Raw genomic sequence first — 21,520 nt, 5'->3', positions numbered from 1 at the left:
TCCCTCTGACTCATCAAAGTCAGTATCTGAAGTGATAGACTCGGGAGTCTCGTGTTTCCTCACAAGTCCTCTTCCTAGGGAGGATCTCCCGAAACATCAGGAGAATCCTCGGAAGGGGGAAATTACAATGGAAACCTGAGGCGGAGGATCTCTGGGTCCTGTAGCAAGAGAAGTGGCAGAGATGTCAACAGGCACTATAGAGGAGCTAGGGGAACAGACTGCTGGCTGATACCAGTGGCCAGCACACTCTTCATCACCTCAAATGCTCCCTCCCAGGCAGGTCCGAGAGAACCCGTTCCGAGCTAGGAACTCAGGGACCACCGAAGGGAAGTCTCGAGGCAGATGTCGGGAGCCGAGCTCACCAAGGCCGAGGCTCCAAGGGGAAGGCGGGTTCGGACAAGGGTCCGATGCCACTCACCCTCGGAGGAGACCATAGAAGCCCGCCACGAGTCCCTCTAAGGAAGGTCTGAAGAGATAAGAGTAGAGGCTGAAGGGACAGAAGGGTATCAAGATCCCTCAGCCGTAGCAGTAACCATTCGAAGACTCCAACTCCAAGCTCTGGGGTAGAGTTGAAGGAGGAACTGTAACGAGGTGTGGACCAATAGTCGTCTGTTGGGGCAGGACTATGTAACATTTGGCCAGTGCCTGTGACTTAAGTAATCTACTGACCACTCTCTAAGTCATGGTCCAGCCTGGATGACCTAGAAGATCGGCTCCGATGGCTCCGTTCGAGGAGAGGTGGCTTGACCGGGCCAAGTATCGACTCAAGGAAGGAGATCTCGACCTCTTCCTCGAAGGAGCCATCGGAACCGATGAAACTGAACCTGTCGGAGCCGACAACTATCGAGCCGACAGGTAGCCTCGATGCATCGGCTCCAGCGGAGGCCGATACAGCCACAAAAAGTAGCAGTGTCGGGCCGGTCGGGCCAACACAGATGCCCTGCCACATGGTGGTCGGGCCCGATCGAAGCCGACACCAGTGGTCGATGCAATTGGCACCCGATAGCCATCGGTGCCGAAGGCTGGTTAAGCCAGAATCGGCTCAGCCGGGCGATCTCAGCCTCAGAGCAGTGGGAGCCGAGGCCGCGGGCTTTGACACAGAAGCCTGGGCCTTGGAAGACTTGGCAGTCTTAGGTGGAGCCGACTTGGCGGAGAGCCCTCCGGCTTAAGAAGACCTGGTGATAATTTGTTTCTTCTTTCCTGCAGGACTCTCTGGCTGAAGAATGACATATAACACAGGAGTCCTGCAGGTGAAGAGGCCCCAGGCAATAAAGGCAAAGTGTGACCGTCTGTCAGAGACATCTTCTGACAACACAGAGTCACACCTAAAAGCCTGAGACCCTTTCTTTTGACATGGTGTAACACAAGCACACACACACACACCAGTCAAAAGAATTTAAATTTAAATATACCAAAAAGGTACCTAACTAACACACACACACACACTAACAGGGGGGATGGGATAGGTAAGTCTGACTAAAAAATAATAAGAGACAGACAAATTTCTGTCAGAAACAGATTAAAACTAAATAAAACTAACAATAAGGGTTTTAAGTTAAAAGGGGCTAAATTAGCGAATTAGTAAATCACTTACCAGGGAGCTGGTAAAGGAGGGACCTCATAAGAAGCGGCAAGCCGAGATCTGGGTACTTACTTGCATCATGGGATATGGGGCTGCCTCGAGCTGGTAAAAGTGACTCTCGAGCTTAGCAAGTGCCGAGTCGGAGCCGAGGGATCGGCTCCGAACCCATCAAGCAAGAATGAAGGCGAGATTGACAACTTAACATTACTGTTTTTACAAGGACAACTTCTAAACCTACGGTCTAAAATTCTGCTGAGCCTCTTCCTACCTTAACTTTCTCTCTTGAGATAACTGTTCGCAGTACCTTGGTTTCCTTGCTAATTCCTTCCCTTCATTTCCATCCTCCTCATGCCACGTGTCTAGACTCCCATAGAGAATAGTGGCATTCCAGAAACAATCTATTGCAATGAAAAACATATGTCTACTAGGAACACCACTCTCTATGTTGTAATTCACAGGTGAAAAGTAGACCGCAAGATCCTAAGGATCCTGTTTTGATAATGGTGCTTGAGCTAGAGCAGCACATAGAAAATTCCAACTCTGCTCAAGACCTAACACTACAGGTCCTTGTTAAACACACTACAAAAGATCTAGCAATCTTTATCACTAACTTAGAGAAAAGACAGCAACTCATCCACACAGCTTCTATCATTAACCAACCAAAACTCTACTACTCAGATTATGTTTTCATCATGATGCTAACTGCTGAACACGCTAGCACACACAGTCATCAATAATAGAAAACTACACAAACATAGTGAACTATCTACTTCATGCTCAAAAGAAAGCATCCAACCTCTTCCCTGTGGCAGGCAAGACCAAGCACTTTCAAAACCATCTCTCTAGCAACAAACTATAGAAATGACCCGTGAAAGTATAACCTTAGTGGATACAAGGAAGCACCTAAAATATATATTTAGTTGACACTGTCTACAAAGTTAGTGACTTAAAAAGTAAACTAATGCATAACAGTAAAGTACTGGAAACAAAATACTGATGTACTATTTATAAATATACTAGAGCATTCCCTTGTATGCACTGAAACAAATAAAACAGCATTACTTAAATATGGACCCAGCATGCAGAGTTTTCCTGTCATGTAAATTCAGAAATAACGCATTGGCCTAACAGGGCAGACTTAGTTAACATAAAGCGCAAGAGACTTTTGGGAGAGAGACGTAGCGCTCATTTAATGAAAAACAGTCAGTCAGGTCTTGTGCTTTTGATCTCTGTTGCCACACTTGTGCTGAGAATGCTGGCTGAGTATTATGCCAAATAAGGCAGCATGACGTGTAATAGTGAATACTGTTTTTTACAAGGACAACTTCTAAACCTACGGTCTAAAATTCTGCTGAGTCTCTTCCTACCTTAACTTTCTCTCTCACTCTCTCTCTCTCGAGATATTTGTTCTCAGTACCTCGGTTTCAGATCTGTTCTGGACTTATAGACCCTTGTAAGGAAAACAAGTTCTAAACCTGTTTTCTAAAATTCTGCTGAGCCTCTTCCTCCCTTATTAACTTTCTCTCTTGAGATAACTGTTTGCAGTACCTTGGTTTCCTTGCTAATTCCTTCCCTTCATTTCCATCCTCCTCATGCCACGTGTCTAGACTCCCATAGAGAATAGTGGCATTCCAGAAACAATCTATTGCAATGGAAAACATATGTCTACTAGGAACACTGCTCTCTATGTTGTAATTCACAGGTGGAAAGTAGACCGCAAGATCCTAAGGATCCTGTTTTGATAACGGTGCTTCAGCTACAGCAGCACATAGAAAATTCCAACTCTGCTCAAGACCTAACAGTACAGGTCCTTGTTAAACACACTACAAAAGATCTAGCCATAGCCATCTTTATCACTAACTTAGATAAAAGACAGCAACTCATGCACACAGCTTCTATCATTAATCAACCAAAACTCTACCACTCAGATTATGCTTTCTTCATGATGCTAACTGCTGAACAGGCTAGCACACACAGTCATCAATAGTAGAAAACTACACAAATATAGTCACCTACCTGCTTCATGCTCAGAAGAAAGCATTCAACCTCTTCCCTGTGGCAGGCAAAACCAAGCCCTTTCAAAGCCATCTCTCTAGCAACAAACTATAGAAATGACCCCTGAAAGTATAGTTTTAGCTGATACAAGGAAGCACCTAAAATATATATTTAGTTGACACTGTCTGCAAAGTTAGTGACTTAAAAAGTAAACTAATGCATAACAGTAAAGTACTGGAAACAAAATACTGATGTACTATTTATAAATATACTAGAGCATTCCCTTGTATGTACTGAAACAAATAAAACAACCTTTATTACTTAAATATGGACCCAGCATGCAGAGTTTCCTGTCATGTAAATTCAGAAATACGCATTGGCCTAAGATGGCGGACTTAGTTAACATACATAAGGCGTAAAGAGACTTCTGGGAGAGAGCATTTAGCACTCATTTAATAAAAACAACTGATCCAGTCAGGTCTTGTGCTTTTGATCTCTCTATGCCACAATTATTGTGCTGGAGAATGCTATGGCTGAGTATTATGCCAAATAAAGGATGGCATAATGATGTAATAGTGAATATACTGTTTTTACAAGGACAACTTCTAAACCTACGGTCTAAAATTCTGCTGAGTCGCTTCCTACCTTAACTTTCTCTCTCTCTCTCTCGAGATATTTGTTCTCAATACCTTGGTTTCAGATCTGTTCTGGTCTTATAGACCCTTGTAAAGAAAACAAGTTCTAAACCTGTGTTCTAAAATTCTGCTGAGCCTCTTCCTACCTTATTAACTTTCTCTCTTCAGATAACTGTTCGCAGTACCTTGGTTTCCTTGCTAATTCCTACCCTTCATTTCCATCCTCCTCATGCCACGTGTCTAGACTCCCCGCAGAGAATAGTGGCATTCCAGAAAACAATCTATTGCAATGGAAAACATATGTCTACTACTAGAACACTGCTCTCTATGTTGTAATTCCACAGGTGGAAAGTAGACACTTAAGAGATCCTAAGGATCCTGTTTTGATAACGGATGCTTCAATAAGGCAGCACATAGAAAATTCAAACTCTGCTCAAGACCTAACACTACAGGTCCTTGTTAAACACACTACTGCAAAGATATAGCAATCTTTATCACTTCTCAACTTTTGTTAAGAACAGCAACTCATGCACACAAAGCTTTATCGAGGTTTGGGGGACCACTCGTGAGGGAACAGGATGGCTCTGCTCAACCTGTCTGCGATTACGTTGGAAGTCCCCGGGATGTGCGTTGCTATCAGAAAGCGTCCAGTGGACTTTGCCCATTGCCAAATTCTGAGGGCCTCGCTGCATAATGGGTAAGATCTGGTTCCCCCTTGCTTGTTTATGTACCAGACCACTGACATGTTGTCTGTCTGAACTGTCACTGTTCCCCGAGGTAAGGACTTGTGAAAGTGTTGCAACGCTAGAAACACTGCCCTCATCTCTAGAACACTGATGTGCAGATTGTACTCCATGTTGGACCATTGACCTTGGACTGTTTGTCCCTGAAAGAATCCCCCCACCCTATCAGGGAAGCATCTGTGGTTAGAGTTGCTACCGGACTGGGTAATAAAAAGGGTCGTCCTAGTGTTAGCTCTTGACTGTGTATCCACCACAAGAGATCCTTCTTACAATAATTCGTAATCAAGATTTCGTGAGACAGTGGAAGTTGTAGATACGACCACTGGGCGAATAGCATCCATTGAAGGATCCTCATGTGCATCCTGCCTAAAGGAACTACAAGAAGGGATGCTGCCATCAAGCCTAGCACTCTTAATACTTGTCGTGCAGAGACTCTGTTGTTGTGAAGAAGGAGCGAAATTTGGTGCCTGAGGTCTGACACTCTTGATGGGAGAGTAACTTGAGCCAGGGAAGTGTCTAGCTGTGCTCCTATAAATAAGATACGCTGTGACGGCGATAAGACAGATTTTCCAAAATTCACCGTTATGCCTAATGAAGAGCAAAGACTGATGGTGTAGTCCCTGGCTTGTAGAAGACGACACTTGGTGGTGGCAGAAAGGAGCCAGTCGTCTAGATAAGGGAACACCGAATCCCTTTGATCTCAAGTGAGATGCTACTACTGCCATGCATTTGGTGAACACCCTGGGGCTGAGGTGAGACCAAAGGGCAGAGCAAACTGGAAATGACTGGCTCCCAGCCGGCGCAAGTGATCTCTGGACGCCCTGGCCATTTTGATATGGTAGTATGCGTCTTTGAGATCTATAGAGCACATCCAGTTGCCCTTTTGCAGAAAAGGGAGGATTGACTGAAGCGTGACCATCCGGAACTTTTCCTTTTTCACAAAGGTATTTAACTTGCTGAGGTCTAAAACTGGCCTCCAGTCCCCTGTTTTCTTTGGAACTAAAAAGAACCTTGAGTAAGTTCCGGATCCTATTTGGTCCGCTAGGACTGGTTGGATGACTCTGTTTTCGAGCAACCTTCTTATCTCTATGGTTGCTTGGTCTCGCAGACTGGGTGGAACATCTGGGAGTTTTTTGAAGTTTGGTGGTATTTTTATGAAGGGAATTTTGTAGCCTGTGGTAACTATGCTTTTTACCCAGTAATCTGATGTAAGATTTAGCCAGGCCTCTGGGTATAAAGCCAAGCGACCCCCGACTGCCTCCAGATTAGGACAGCCAGGCCTGCACTCAGGAGTGCTGGAAGGGTTTTCCAGAGAAGGTCTCTGTGTCACCCTGATTTTGCGGACCCCCTCTGCCGGCTGGGCGGCGTCTTCTGTTTCTTCCCCCTCCTCTGCCTCTGGAGGGGGCGTCACTTTGGGTGTTTTGAAAAGATCCCTGAGTCTTTTGGAACCACATCTTTCCTCCTCGTTGCCCTTTAGGGTAGGGTCTAGATGGAACGGAAAAACGGACCCCTACGGCAGACAGGGTCTTCCCTTCTTGTTCACACCTCGTGAAAGTCTCCTTTACTTTGGGCCCAAACAGGGAGGCACCATCAAAGGGGGCATTGGCAAAGGAAGACTTAAAGGCTTCCTCAAAGGAGCATAAGCGCAACCAGGATTGTCTTCTCAGGGCAATCGCTGAAGCTGCCGCTCTACTCGATCCTTCGGCTGCGTATGAAATCAGCCTCATGGACGAGTTGACTATGGAATTTAGGGTGTTAAGTTGCGCTGTCACTTTCTCGGCGACAGCAGCATCTCTGTGTCCCTGAAGAGTATCTCCTAATTCCTTAATGAGATCTCTTTGTAAACACGTGAAATGCATAAGGTAGTTGAGCGATCGGATGGAAAAAGTCACCGAACTAAATATGCGCTTCCCATATCTGTCCTTTGTCCTAGAATCCTTATTAGGAGGATGGACAGAGGAAGATGATTCAGACATCTCTTTCTTAGTGGCTGCTGCCACCACCATACTGTCTACGGGAACTCCTTTTGTAAGATAGGCTTTATCTTGGGGAGCTGTCATGTATTTGTTGGGTTTACGAGGGACTGGTTCCACTGTATCAGGTGTTTCCCAAGCCCTCCGAGCTACTAGATCCATGAGATCGTCAAAGGGAGGAGTCACCCAGGAGGTAGAAGGTTGAGTCCCAAATGCCTTCAGTAAAACCGATTCATCCGCAGAAGGGGTAAGGGTTTGCCAGTCCCCTCTTTGCTTCAGGATTTCCAAAATGTCTGCAAAAGAGACATCCTCAGAGGTGGACCATGGGGACCCTTCTGTTTCATCTAAATCAGTATCAGATGTAAGAGATTCCTGTGGGGAATCTATGTGCCTCCTCTTGCAAAGTCGTTTCCTCGGAACATCCTCAGTGGGAGCTTCTGGGGATGCATCTGAGAAACCAGAGTCTCCCTGTGGGGACTTCTGAGGCATTGGGTCTCGACGCTTGGTAGGTACCGAAGGCACAGAAGCAGAACGCGGACGGTTTGGGGAAGGAGATAAAGATACCGATGAAGTATGTGTCTGATCCGACAAAACCTTCCTCATGATGTCAAAGGCACCGGTGCCCTGACCCGAAGATCCGACAAGATCCGAAGAAGGAGGTCGTTTCTCCGGAATCTGAACCACAGGCTCCGACACCTAGGACGGATCCGAACTGATCAGAGCCGAAGCACCGAGAGGAAGAGTCGGAACCGAAATCTCGGTTCACCTATCCCCCCTGGAACCCAGGAAAGATGTTCGGCTCCGATACTCTCCGGCTGGTTCCGAAGGAGTCGAGGTCAACGGAGCCGATAGCACTACTGGAGGCTTTGGCACCGAGGGCTCTACAATCATCGGTTCTTCGACTCCTAACACCGATGACTCGACGGGTCTCGGAGGAGGAAGTGTCGAGGGAACTGGAATAGCTTCGAGTTTCGAAACCAGCTGGGACGAAACCTCGATTAATTTTGACAAACCCGAGTTCTCCATTAGCTTCTGTACCACTTGGTCCACATCGGAGTCGGAAAGTGGCCTCGAAGAACAGGTCGAAGGGATCGAAGCCGTCACCGAGCGAAGGATAGTAGACGGTGGTACCTCTGATACCGGCTCCAAGACCTGAGCCTCGTGCAGAGATAAGGTCTCGACACCCGGCACCGAAGTCATAGGAGCCGGTGTCCGAATTTGAAAAGAGGTGCTCGGAGCCGATGACTTGGGCTCCGACACTCTTGAAGACTTCGACCCCTTCGAAGACTTCGAAACCTGTTCAGCCTTGTCCAGGGCCTCTTGAAACTCAGGTTTGATCAAACCTCAGTCCAGCAACTTCCTGCGTCTTTCCAGCATGACCCTCCCACTAAAGGAATGACAGATGGAACAGTCTTCCTGCAAGTGGAGAGGGCCAAGACAGTAGACAGATGAATTGTCAGTAATGGACATCTTCTGTCCACACTGACACCTTTTAAATCCACTTTTAGTCTTTTCTGACATTTTACGAGAAAAAAAGACAGCACTATATTGAAAAATTTCTAACTACAATATAAGAGATATATGTATATATATATATATATATATATATATATATATATATAAATGTAAAAAAACACACCACAGCACACTAAGATATATATATATTTTTTGAAAGAAAAAATAAAATAGAAAAAGTTAACTTTCTTTTAAATACTGTAAATTCTATTACAGACAAAAAACGGCCTAAAGCCCTTACTAAGAATTTTAAGGTAACAAACTACCTAAACTAGTCACACAACTACTATGTATATAAAGCTTTCAAATGCTAAGATAAAGATTATAAGAAATATAAAAAAATTATCCATATTTAACAAGAAAAAAATAGTAAAAATTGTACTGGCCCGAGCCTCTCGATGCGATCTGCTGCTAGCGGCAAACTAGATCTGAGGGTTAGCACCGGAGGATCATGGGATATTACTGTGCCTCGAGCTTTCTCGAAGATGAGAGCTAGTGATGCGGCCGACTCGGAGCCGAGGATCGGCTCCGAACCCGTATGTAAGAACAAACGGCGAGATTGAACAATTTCACATTAAGTTCTAAACCTGTGTTCTAAAATTCTGCTGAGCCTCTTCCTACCTTATTAACTTTCTCTCTTGAGATAACTGTTCGCAGTACCTTGGTTTCCTTGCTAATTCCTTCCCTTCATTTCCATCCTCCTCATGCCACGTGTCTAGACTCCCATAGAGAATAGTGGCATTCCAGAAACAATCTATTGCAATGGAAAACATATGTCTACTAGGAACACTGCTCTCTATGTTGTAATTCAGAGGTGGAAAGTAGACCGCAAGATCCTAAGGATCCTGTTTTGATAACGGTGCTTCAGCTAGAGCAGCACATAGAAAATTCCAACTCTGCTCAAGACCTAACACTACAGGTCCTTGTTAAACACACTACAAAAGATCTAGCAATCTTTATCACTAACTTAGATAAAAGACAGCAACTCATGCACGCAGCTTCTATCATTAACCAACCAAAACTCCATCACTCAGATTATGCTTTCTTCATGGTGCTAACTGCTGAACAGGCTAGCACACGCAGTCATCAATAATAGAAAACTACACAAATACAGTCAACTACCTACGTCATGTTTAGAAAAAAGGATTCAACCTCTTCCCTGTGGCAGGCAAGACCAAGCACTTTCAAAACCATCTCTCTAGCAAACTATAGAAATGACACCTAAAAGGATACTTTTAGCTAATACAAGGAAGCACCTAAAATACATATTTAGTTGACACTGTCTGGAAAGTTAGTGACTTAAAAAGTAAACTAATGCATAACAGTAAAGTACTGGAAACAAAATACTGATGTACTATTTATAAATATACTAGAGCATTCCCTTGTATGTACTGAAACAAATAAAACAGCATTACTTAAATATGGACCCAGCATGCAGAGTTTTCCTGTCATGTAAATTCAGAAATACGCATTGGCCTAAGAGGGCGGACTTAGTTAACATAAAGCGCAAGAGACTTCTGGGAGTGAGACGTAGCACTCATTTAATGAAAAACAGCCAGTCAGGTCTTGTGCTTTTGATCTCTGTTACCACAATTGTGCTGAGAATGCTGGCTGAGTATTATGCCAAATAAGGCAGCATGACGTGTAATAGTGAATACTGTTTTTACAAGGACAACTTCTAAACCTACGGTCTAAAAGTCTGCTGAGTCACTTTCTACCTTAACTTTCTCTCTCTCTCTCGAGATATTTGTTCTCAATATCTCGGTTTCAGATCACTTCTGGACTTATAGACCCTTGTAAGGAAAACAAGTTCTAAACCTGTGTTCTAAAATTCTGCTGAGCCTCTTCCTACCTTATTAACTTTCTCTCTTGAGATAACTGTTCGCAGTACCTTGGTTTCCTTGCTAATTCCTTCCCTTCATTTCCATCCTCCTCATGCCACGTGTCTAGACTCCCATAGAGAATAGTGGAATTCCAGAAACAATCTATTGCAATGGAAAACATATGTCTACTAGGAACACTGCTCTCTATGTTGTAATTCACAGGTGGAAAGTAGACCGCAAGATCCTAAGGATCCTGTTTTGATAACGGTGCTTAAGCTAGAGCAGCACATAGAAAATTCCAACTCTGCTCAAGACCTAACACTACAGGCCCTTGTTAAACACACTACAAAAGATCTAGCAATCTTTATCAGTAACTTAGATAAAAGACAGCAACTCATGCACACAGCTTCTATCATTAACCAACCAAAACTCCACCACTCAGATTATGCTTTCTTCATGATGCTAACTGCTGAACAGGCAAGCACACACAGTCATCAATAGTAGAAATCTACACAAAGTCAACTACCTACTTCATGCTCAGAAGAAAGCATTCAACCTCTTCCCTGTGGCAGGCAAGACCAAGCACTTTCAAAACCATCTCTCTAGCAACAAACTATAGAAATGACCCCTGAAAGTATAGTCTTAGCTGATACAAGGAAGCACCTAAAATATATATTTAGTTGACACTGTCTGCAAAGTTAGTGACTTAAAAAGTAAACTAATGCATAACAGTAAAGTACTGGAAACAAAATACTGATGTACTATTTATAAATATACTAGAGCATTCCCTTGTATGTACTGAAACAAATAAAACAGCATTACTTAAATATGGACCCAGCATGCAGAGTTTTCCTGTCATGTAAATTCAGAAATACGCATTGGCCTAAGAGGGCGGACTTAGTTAACATAAAGCGCAAGAGACTTCTGGGAGAGAGACGTAGCACTCATTTAATGAAAAACAGCCAGTCAGGTCTTGTGCTTTTGATCTCTGTTGCCACAATTGTGCTGAGAATGCTGGCTGAGTATTATGCCAAATAAGGCAGCAAGACGTGTAATAGTGAATACTGTTTTTACAAGGACAACTTCTAAACCTACGGTCTAAAATTCTGCTGAGTCGCTTCCTACCTTAACTTTCTCTCGAGATATTTGTTCTCAATACCTCGGTTTCAGATCTGTTCTGGACTTATAGACCCTTGTAAGGAAAATAAGAAGTTATGTCTTACCATAACGATCCATGTGAATTGTTCATCTCGCCTTTGTTCTTACACACGGGTTCGGAGCTGATCCTCGGTTCTGAGTCGGCCGCATCACTAGCTCGCATCTTCGAGAAAGCTCGAGGCACAGTAATATCCCATGATCCTCCGGTGCTAACACTCAGATCTAGTTTGCGATACCAGAAGAATCCCTCTTAGAAATGTGTCTAAAACACTTATGAACAAATACTACAATTGTCTGAAACCCTACTGCCAGGTAGAGGATAAAAGATGCCATTACTGATGTTAATAACATGACAACCATACCTAGAAAAGGCTGAAAAGGAATCTATTCGAAAACCGTTCTCCCAGACCGTAGGACGGGGGATGGAGGGGGGTAATGTAAGAACAAAGGCGAGATGAACAATTCACATGGATCATTATGGTAAGACATAACTTCTTAATGTGAAATTGTTCAATCTCGCCGTTTGTTCTTACACACGGGTAGCGTCCCTAGCTCCTTTTTCCCGGCTGGCTCAAGGGAGAACATTCCTGAGTACAGTGGAACCAAACGTCGCCCTGTCCCTGGAGCTCTTGTCTAGCTTGTAGTGGGCGATAAAGGTATGTGGTTTTGCCCAAGTTGCCGCTGCACAAATGGCATGTAAAGGCAAATAAGCGGTATGGGCTGAAGAGGTAGCAATCGCCCTTGTAGAGTGAGCTCTGGGTTTGAAAGGGAGTTGTTGTTTGGATTCAGCATATACGAAATTTATGCAATCTGAGAGCCATTTGGATAAAGTAACCTTCGTTACTGCCTGTCCTTTTCTTTGGTCAGCATATGAGACAAATAGTTGATCTGACTTTCTGTACTCTTTTGTCCTATGTAAGTAAAATCTTAGTTGTCTGTGAGCGTCCAACTTGTGCAATGTGTATTCCAGGTTATTGGAATGATTTTTAAAGAAGGTAGGCAGTTCAACAAACCTTCGGAAGAAAGGACGGATTGGTGCGCAAGGTTACTCTATCTGGATGAAAAATCATGTACGGGGGTCGGATAGATAGAGCCTGTAACTCTGAAACTCTTCTGGCTGAAGTGATGGCAACCAGGAAAAGTGTTTTCCACGAAAGCAATTTTAACGGAGTTGTGGTTGCTGGTTCAAAAGGGGGCAACATGAGTTGTGACAGCATGAGATTAAGATTCCAAGGTGCTATTGGATTACGAAAAGGGGGACGGAGATGAAAAGTACCTTTCATGAAGGCTTTACAAAGCCTGTGGGACATAAGAGAACCATCCTTACAGCCAAAATGAAAATTGGATATAGCGGCCAGTTGAACCCTTACAGTGGATGATGATGCTCCTTCTTGAAAAAGTGAGGAAAGGAAATCTAGTATCTTGTGTACTGGGGCCCCAAATGGATCTATACCTTGTTTGGAGGCCCAGTGCGCAAAACGGTTCCATTTGCTGATGTACAATTTTCTTGTAGATGGTTTGTGAGAAGATACAATAATTTGTTGTACTGCAGGAGATAGTAACTCCGACCTGGCTAAGATGGGAAGTGGAGCAGCCAAGCTGTCAGTTTGAGGGACTTGAGGAAGGTGTGAGGAACTCCCGACGAGTGTGTCAACAGATATGGCTCCAGGTCCAGAATCCATGGTTCCTCCACTTGATGGGATTGAAGGAAGGGAAACCAGATTTGTCGAGGCCAGAATGGGGCTATCAGTATTATGGTCCTGTCCAGACGTTTGGCTTTCTGCAAAAACCTGGGAATTAGTGGAACAGGAGGAAAAGCATAAAGGAGACCCGGGGGCCAATCATATACCAGTGCGTCCCTGGGGACACCCCCTGGGGGGGGGGGGTAACAGGGCAAAATAGCTTCTGCATTTGGCATTCAAAGGGGATGCAAACAGGTCGCAGCAAGGCTGGCCCCATCTGCGGAAGATCTCTTCTGCCACTTGAGGTTTGAGGGACCACTCATGAGGGAACAGGATGGCTCTGCTCAACCTGTCTGCGATTACGTTGGAAGTCCCCGGGATGTGCGTTGCTATCAGAAAGCGTCCAGTGGACTTTGCCCATAGCCAAATTCTGAGGGCCTCGCTGCATAATGGGTAAGATCTGGTTCCCCCTTGCTTGTTTATGTACAAGACCACTGACATGTTGTCTGTCTGAACTGTCGCTGTTCCCCGAGGTAAGGACTTGTGAAAGTGTTGCAACGCTAGAAACACTGCCCTCATCTCTAGAACACTGATGTGTAGATTGTACTCCATGTTGGACCATTGACCTTGGACTGTTTGTCCCTGAAAGAATCCCCTACCCTATCAGGGAAGCATCTGTGGTTAGAGTTGCTACCGGACTGGGTAATACAAAGGGTCGTCCTAGTGTTAGCTCTTGACTGTGTATCCACCACAAGAGATCCTTCTTGCAATAATTCGTAATCAAGATTTCGTGAGACAGTGGAAGTTGTAGATACGACCACTGGGCGAATAGCATCCATTGAAGGATCCTCATGTGCATCCTGCCTAAAGGAACTACAAGAAGGGATGCTGCCATCAAGCCTAGCACTCTTAATACTTGTCGTGCAGAGACTCTGTTGTGAAGAAGGAGCGAAATTTGGTGCCTGAGGTCTAACACTCTTGATGGGGGGAGAGTAACTTGAGCCAGGGAAGTGTCTAGCTGTGCTCCTATAAATAAGATACGCTGTGATGGCGATAAGACAGATTTTCCAAAACTCACCGTTATGCCTAATGAAGAGCAAAGACTGATGGTGTAGTCCCTGGCCTGTAGAAGACGACACTTGGTGGTGGCGGAAAGGAGCCAGTCGTCTAGATAAGGAAACACCCGGAATCCCTTTCGTCTCAAGTGAGATGCTACTACTGCCATGCATTTGGTGAACACCCTGGGGGCTGAGGTGAGACCAAAGGGCAGAGCGCGAAACTGGAAATGACTGGCTCCCAGCCGGAAGCGCAAGTGATCTCTGGACGCCCTGGCCATTTTGATATGGTAGTATGCGTCTTTGAGATCTATAGAGCACATCCAGTCGCCCTTTTGCAGAAAAGGGAGGATTGACTGAAGCGTGACCATCCGGAACTTTTCCTTTTTCACAAAGGTATTTAACTTGCTGAGGTCTAAAACTGGCCTCCAGTCCCCTGTTTTCTTTGGAACTAAAAAGAACCTTGAGTAAGTTCCAGATCCTATTTGGTCCGCTAGGACTGGTTGGATGACTCTGTTTTCGAGCAACCTTCTTATCTCTATGGTTGCTTGGTCTCGCAGACTGGGTGGAACATCTGGGAGTTTTTTGAAGTTTGGTGGTATTTTTATGAAGGGAATTTTGTAGCCTCTGGTAACTATGCTTTTTACCCAGTAATCTGATGTAAGATTTAGCCAGGCCTCTGGGTATAAAGCCAAGCGACCCCCGACTGCCTCCAGAGTAGGACAGCCAGGCCTGCACTCAGGAGTGCTGGAAGGGTTTTCCAGAGAAGGTCTCTGTGTCATCCTGATTTTGCGGACCTCCTCTGCCGGCTGAGCGGCGTCTTCCGTTTCTTCCCCCTCCTCTGCCTCTGGAGGGGGCGTCACTTTGGGTATGTTGAAAAGATCCCTGAGTCTTTCGGAACCACATCTTTCCTCCTCGTTGCCCTTTAGGGTAGGGTCTAGATGGAACGGAAAAACGGACCCCTACGGCAGACAGGGTCTTCCCTTCTTGTTCACACCTCGTGAGAGTCTCCTTTACTTTGGGCCCAAACAGGGAGGCACCATCAAAGGGGGCATTGGCAAAGGAAGACTTAAAGGCTTCCGCAAAGGAGCATAAGCGCAACCAGGATTGTCTTCTCAGGGCAATCGCTGAAGCTGCCGCTCTACTCGATCCTTCGGCTGCGTATGAAATCAGCCTCATGGACGAGTTGACTATGGAATTTAGGGTGTTAAGTTGCGCTGTCACTTTCTCGGCGACAGCAGCATCTGTGTGTCCCTGAAGAGTATCTCCTAATTCCTTAATGAGATCTCTTTGTAAACACGTGAAATGCATAAGGTAGTTGAGCGATCGGATGGAAAAAGTCGCCGAACTAAATATGCGGTTCCCATATCTGTCCTTTGTCCTAGAATCCTTATTAGGAGGATGGACAGAGGAAGATGATTCAGACATCTCTTTCTTAGTGGCCGCTGCCACCACCATAGTGTCTACGGGAACTCCTTTTGTAAGATAGGCTTTATCTTGGGGAGCTGTCATGTATTTGTTGGGTTTACGAGGGACTGGTTCCACTGTATCAGGTGTTTCCCAAGCCCTCCGAGCTACTAGATCCATGAGATCGTCAAAGGGAGGAGTCACCCAGGAGGTAGAAGGTTGAGTCCCAAATGCCTTCAGTAAAACCGATTCATCCGCAGAAGGGGTAAGGGTTTGCCAGTCCCCTCTTTGCTTCAGGATTTCCAAAATGTCTGCAAAAGAGACATCCTCAGAGGTGGACCATGGGGACCCTTCTGTTTCATCTAAATCAGTATCAGATGTAAGAGATTCCTGTGGGGAATCTATGTGCCTCCTCTTGCAAAGTCGTTTGCTCAGAACATCCTCAGTGGGAGCTTCTGGGGATGCATCTGAGAAACCAGAGTCTCCCTGTGGGGACTTCTGAGGCATTGGGTCTCGACGCTTGGTAGGTACCGAAGGCACAGAAGCAGAACGCGGACGGTTTGGGGAAGGAGATAAAGATACCGATGAAGTATGTGTCTGATCCGACAAGACCTTCCACATGATGTCAAAGGCACCGGTGCCCCGACCCGAAGATCCGACCCGATCCGAAGAAGGCACGGGCTCCGACACCGAGGACGGATCCGAACTGATCAGAGCCGAAGCACCGAGAGGAAGAGTCGGAACCGAAATCTCGGTTCACCTATCCCCCCTGGAACCCAGGAAAGATGTTCGGCTCCGAGACTCTCCGGCTGGTTCCGAAGGAGTCGAGGTCAACGGAGCCGATAGCACTACTGGAGGCTTTGGCACCGAGGGCTCTACAATCATCGGTTCTTCGACTCCTAACACCGATGACTCGACGGGTCTTGGAGGAGGAAGTGTCGAGGGAACTGGAATAGCTTCGAGTTTCGAAACCAGCTGGGACGAAACCTCGATTAATTTTGACAAAGCCGAGTTCTCCATAAGCTTCTGTACCACTCGATCCACATCGGAGTCGGAAATTGGCCTCGAAGAACGGGTCGAAGGGATCGAAGCCATCACCGAGCGAAGGATAGTAGACGGTGGTACCTCTGATACCGGCTCCAAGACCTGAGCCTCGTGCAGAGATAAGGTCTCGACACCCGGCACCGAAGTCATAGGAGCCAGTGTCCGAATTTGAAAAGAGGTGCTCAGAGCCGATGACTTGGGCTCCGACACTCTTGAAGACTTGACCTTCAAGACTTCGAAACCTGTTCAGTCTTGTCCAGGGCCTCTTGAAACTCAGGTTTGATCAAACCTCTGTCCACCAACTTCCTGCGTCTTTCCAGCATGACCCTCCCACTAAAGGAATGACAGATGGAAGTCTTCCTGCAAGTGGAGAGGGCCAAGACAGTAGACGCAGGATGAATGGCTGTCAATAATGGACATCTTCTGTCCACACTGACACCTTTTAAATCCACTTTTAGTCTTTTCTGACATTTTACTAGAAAAAAAGACAGCACTACATTGAAAAATTTCTAACTACAATATAATATATATATATATATATATATATATATATATATATATATATATATATATATAAATGTAAAAAAACACACCACAGCACACTAAGATATATATATATATTTTTTGAAAGAAAAAATAAAATAGAAAAAGTTAACTTTCTTTTAAATACTGTAAATTCTATTACAGACAAAAAACGGCCTAAAGCCCTTACTAAGAATTTTAAGGTAACAAACTACCTAAACTAGTCACACAACTACTATGTATATAAAGCTTTCAAATGCTAAGATAAAGATTATAAGAAATATAAAAAAATTATCCATATTTAACAAGAAAAAATAGTAAAAATTGTACTGGCCCGAGCCTCTCGATGCGATCTGCTGCTAGCGGCAAACTAGATCTGAGGGTTAGCACCGGAGGATCATGGGATATTACTGTGCCTCGGCTCCGAACCCGTATGTAAGAACAAACAGCGAGATTGAACAATTTCACATTAAGTTCTAAACCTGTGTTCTAAAATTCTGCTGAGCCTCTTCCTACCTTATTAACTTTCTCTCTTGAGATAACTGTTCGCAGTACCTTGGCTTCCTTGCTAATTCCTTCCCTTCATTTCCATCCTCCTCATGCCACGTGTCTAGACTCCCATAGAGAATAGTGGCATTCCAGAAACAATCTATTGCAATTGAAAACATATGTCTACTAGGAACACTGCTCTCTGTGTTGTAATTCAGAGGTGGAAAGTAGACCGCAAGATCCTAAGGATCCTGTTTTGATAATGGTGCTTCAGCTAGAGCAGCATATAGAAAATTCCAACTCTGCTCAAGACCTAACACTACAGGTCCTTGTTAAACACACTACAAAAGATTTAGCAATCTTTATCACTAACTTAGATAAAAGACAGCAACTCATGCACACAGCTTCTATCATTAAACAACCAAAATTCCACCACTCAGATTATGCTTTCTTCATGATGCTAACTGCTGAACAGACTAGCACACACAGTCATCAATAGTAGAAAACTACACAAATATAGTCAACTACCAAAAAACATTCAACCTCTTCCCTGTGGCAGACAAGACCAAGCACTTTCAAAACCATCTCTCTACCAACAAACTATACAAATGACCCCTGAAAGTAAAGTTTTAGCTGATACAAGGAAGCACCTAAAATATATATTTAGTTGACACTGTCTGCAAAGTTAGTGACTTAAAAAGTAAACTAATGCATAAAAGTAAACAAAATACTGATGTACTATTTATAAATATACTAGAGCATTCCCTTGTATGTACTGAAACAAATAAAACAGCATTACTTAAATATGGACCCAGCATGCAGAGTTTTCCTGTCATGTAAATTCAGAAATACGCATTGGTCTAAGAGGGCGGACTTAGTTAACATAAAGCGCAAGAGACTTCTGGGAGAGAGACGAAGCACTCATTTAATGAAAAACAGCCAGTCAGGTCTTGTGCTTTTGATCTCTGTTGCCACAATTGTGCTGAGAATGCTGGCTGAGTATTATGCCAAATAAGGCAGCATGACGTGTAATAGTGAATACTGTTTTTACAAGGACAACTTCTAAACCTGTGGTCTAAAATTCTGCTGAGTCGCTTCCTACTTTAACTTTCTCTGTCTCTCGAGATATTTGTTTTCAATACCTCGGTTTCAGATCTGTTCTGGACTTATAGACTCTTGTAGGGAAAACAAGTTCTAAACCTGTATTCTAAAATTCTGCTGAGCCTCTTCCTACCTTATTAACTTTCTCTCTTGAGATAAGTGTTCGCAGTACCTTGGTTTCCTTGCTAATTCCTTCCCTTCATTTCCATCCTCCTCATGCCACGTGTCTAGACTCCCATAGAGAATAGTGGCATTCTAGAAACAATCTATTGCAATGGAAAACATATGTCTACTAGGAACACTGCTCTCTATGTTGTAATTCAGAGGTGGAAAAAAGAAGTTATGTTCTTACCATAACGTTCCATGTGGAGTGTTCATCTCGCCTTTGTTCTTACACACGGGTTTGGAGCCGATCCTCGGCTCCGAGTCGGCCGCATAGCAAAGCTCTGCATCTTAGAGAAGCTCGAGACCAGGCTATATCCCGCAATCCTCCCTGCCATTACTCAGATCTAGTTTGCAAGCAAACCAGACCAACCATAAACCTCAGGTGCTAAGGCTACACACAGCTACAAAAATCAGAGACACTATCACACTGACAAATTAACTAAAGGGTAGCGAAATATACCCCATGAGGTAAGAAACAATATACCCGGAAGGGGTTAAGGCATGTGGACCAGACTCTAGTCCTACTCGTTCTTCCAAACACGTGAGGGAGGGAAGGGAGGGAATGTAAGAACAAAGGCGAGATGAACACTCCACATGGAACGTTATGGTAAGAACATAACTTCTTTATGTGAGAGTGTTCAATCTCGCCGTTTGTTCTTACACACGGTAGCGTCCTAGCTCCGTCACCGAGTGACTCATGGAAGAACGTTCCTAAGCACAGTGGAACCAAAAGATGTCCTGTCTTTGGAGGCTTTGTCAACCCTATAATGAGCGATGAAAGTATGTGGTTTAGACCACGTGGCTGCTGCACAAATCGTGTCCAAAGGCAGACGAGCTGCATGAGCCAAGGAAGTGGAAACGGATCTGGTAGAATGGCCCTTAGGTTTGGTGGGCAAGGCCTGATTCGACTTAGAATATACAAAGGCTATACAATCAGTAAGCCATTTAGAAAGTGTACGTTTTGTAACTGCCATGCCCTTTTTATTGTCTGCAAACGCGACAAAAAGCTGATCTGTTTTCCTGTAATCTTTAGTCCTGTCCAAATAAAATCTTAGTTGTCTGTAGACATCTAACTTGTGCAGCATATATTCCAACTTGCTGGTATGGTTTTTGAAAAAGGTAGGGAGTTCTATGGACTGATTAATATTCGTGACAGAACATACCTTAGGAAGGAAAGATGGATTTGTTCGCAAGGAGACTCTATCTGGGTGAAAAATTAAGTAAGGTGGTTTGACTGACAGTGCTTGCAGCTCTGAAACTCTTCGAGCTGATGTAACAGCTACAAGAAAAAGTGTCTTCCACGACAAAAACTTCAGGAGGCAAGAAGAGGCTGGTTCAAAGGGTGGCAACATTAGTTGCGACAATAACAAATTTAAATTCTATGGGAATAAAGGGTCTCTGACGGGCGGTCAGAGATGGAAGGATCCTTTCATAAAAGCCTTACAAAGCCTGTGGGACATAATAGGAGAACCGTCCTCACCAACATGGTAGTTGGATATGGCCGCCAACTATACTCTTAGTGTGGAAGTAGAGGCCCCTTTGTGAAAAAGGATGGATAGAAATTCTGGAACTTTATGTAAAGGAGCTACCAGGGGGTCCAAGTGTTGGCTAGATGCCCAGTATACAAAGCGTTTCCATTTACTCCTGTAGAGTTTTGTAGTGGAAGCCTTATGAGAGGCAACCAGAATGCGTTGAACTGCCGGAGAAAGTAGATCAGACCTGGCTAGGCAGGGAAGTGGAGCAGCCAAGCTGTTAGTTTGAGGGATAGAAGAGACGGGTGAGGAACTCCCGACGAATGGGTCAGTAGATCTGGTACTGCATCCAGGATCCACGGTTCCTCTGTTTGATGGGCTTGAAGTAAGGGGAACCATATCTGTTGAGGCCAGAATGGGGCTATGAGTATAATTGTCCTTTCCAGGTTCCTGGCTTTCTGAAGAAATTTGGGAATCAAGGGGGTAGGTGGAAATGCATATAGGAGACCCGGGGGCCAATCGTGTATCAGTGCGTCCCTGGGGGCATCCCCCGGAGGTAGAAGGGCAAAATAGCTTCTGCATTTGGTATTCATCGGGGAGGCAAATAGATCGCAGCAAGGCTGGCCCCATCTGCGGAAAATTCTTTCCGCCACCTGTAGCTTGAGGGACCACTCGTGAGGTAACAGGATGGCTCTGCTCAACCTGTCCGCAATGACGTTGGATGACCCCGGGATGTGCGTTGCTATCAGAAAGCGACCCGTGGACTCTGCCCATTGCCAAATTCTCATGGCCTCTCTGCATAAAGGGTAAGATCTGGTTCCCCCCTGTTTGTTTATGTACCAGACTACAGACATGCTGTCTGTCTGAACTGTTACTGTTCCTAGAGGTAGGAGGGTTTGAAAGTGCTGCAATGCCAGGAACATCACCCTCATTTCCAGAACATTCATGTGCAGGTTGTACTCCATGTTGGACCATTCCCCTTGGACTGTTCTTCCCTGACATAGTCCCCCCCACCCTATCAGAGAAGCGTCCATGGTTATTGTGGCCGTCGGATTGGGTAGAACAAATGGACGACCCATAGTGAGATCTTGACTGTACACCCACTATGAGAGGTCTCGTTTGCAAGAATCTGTTATCAGAATCTCGTGTGGTAGGGGTA

At 44.8% G+C, this 21,520-nt stretch overlaps 4 non-coding genes and 1 pseudogene across 4 annotated transcripts; all 5 read right to left on the bottom strand.

Annotated features, from left to right (window-relative positions):
• Nucleotides 1–2,251: 2,251 nt before the first annotated feature.
• LOC122788462 lies at nt 2,252–2,466 on the bottom strand. Its single transcript, XR_006362675.1, has one exon. It is a non-coding gene; the product is annotated as a small nucleolar RNA U3 (small nucleolar RNA).
• Nucleotides 2,467–3,501: 1,035 nt separating this feature from the next.
• LOC122788449 lies at nt 3,502–3,716 on the bottom strand. The gene has a single exon (XR_006362662.1). It is a non-coding gene; the product is annotated as a small nucleolar RNA U3 (small nucleolar RNA).
• Nucleotides 3,717–9,468: 5,752 nt separating this feature from the next.
• On the bottom strand, nt 9,469–9,678 carry LOC122788465. The gene has a single exon (XR_006362678.1). It is a non-coding gene; the product is annotated as a small nucleolar RNA U3 (small nucleolar RNA).
• A 1,021-nt stretch (nt 9,679–10,699) lies between these two features.
• Nucleotides 10,700–10,910, bottom strand: LOC122788451. Its single transcript, XR_006362664.1, has one exon. It is a non-coding gene; the product is annotated as a small nucleolar RNA U3 (small nucleolar RNA).
• A 7,144-nt stretch (nt 10,911–18,054) lies between these two features.
• On the bottom strand, nt 18,055–18,254 carry LOC122788468 (annotated as a pseudogene).
• Nucleotides 18,255–21,520: the final 3,266 nt, after the last annotated feature.

The sequence above is a fragment of the Protopterus annectens genome, chromosome 13.part0 (genome assembly GCF_019279795.1).
Source record: "Protopterus annectens isolate FY-2018-M chromosome 13.part0, PAN1.0, whole genome shotgun sequence".
In the NCBI taxonomy this organism is placed as follows: Eukaryota; Metazoa; Chordata; order Ceratodontiformes; family Protopteridae; genus Protopterus; species Protopterus annectens.
This window is presented reverse-complemented; position numbering and strand designations above follow the sequence as displayed.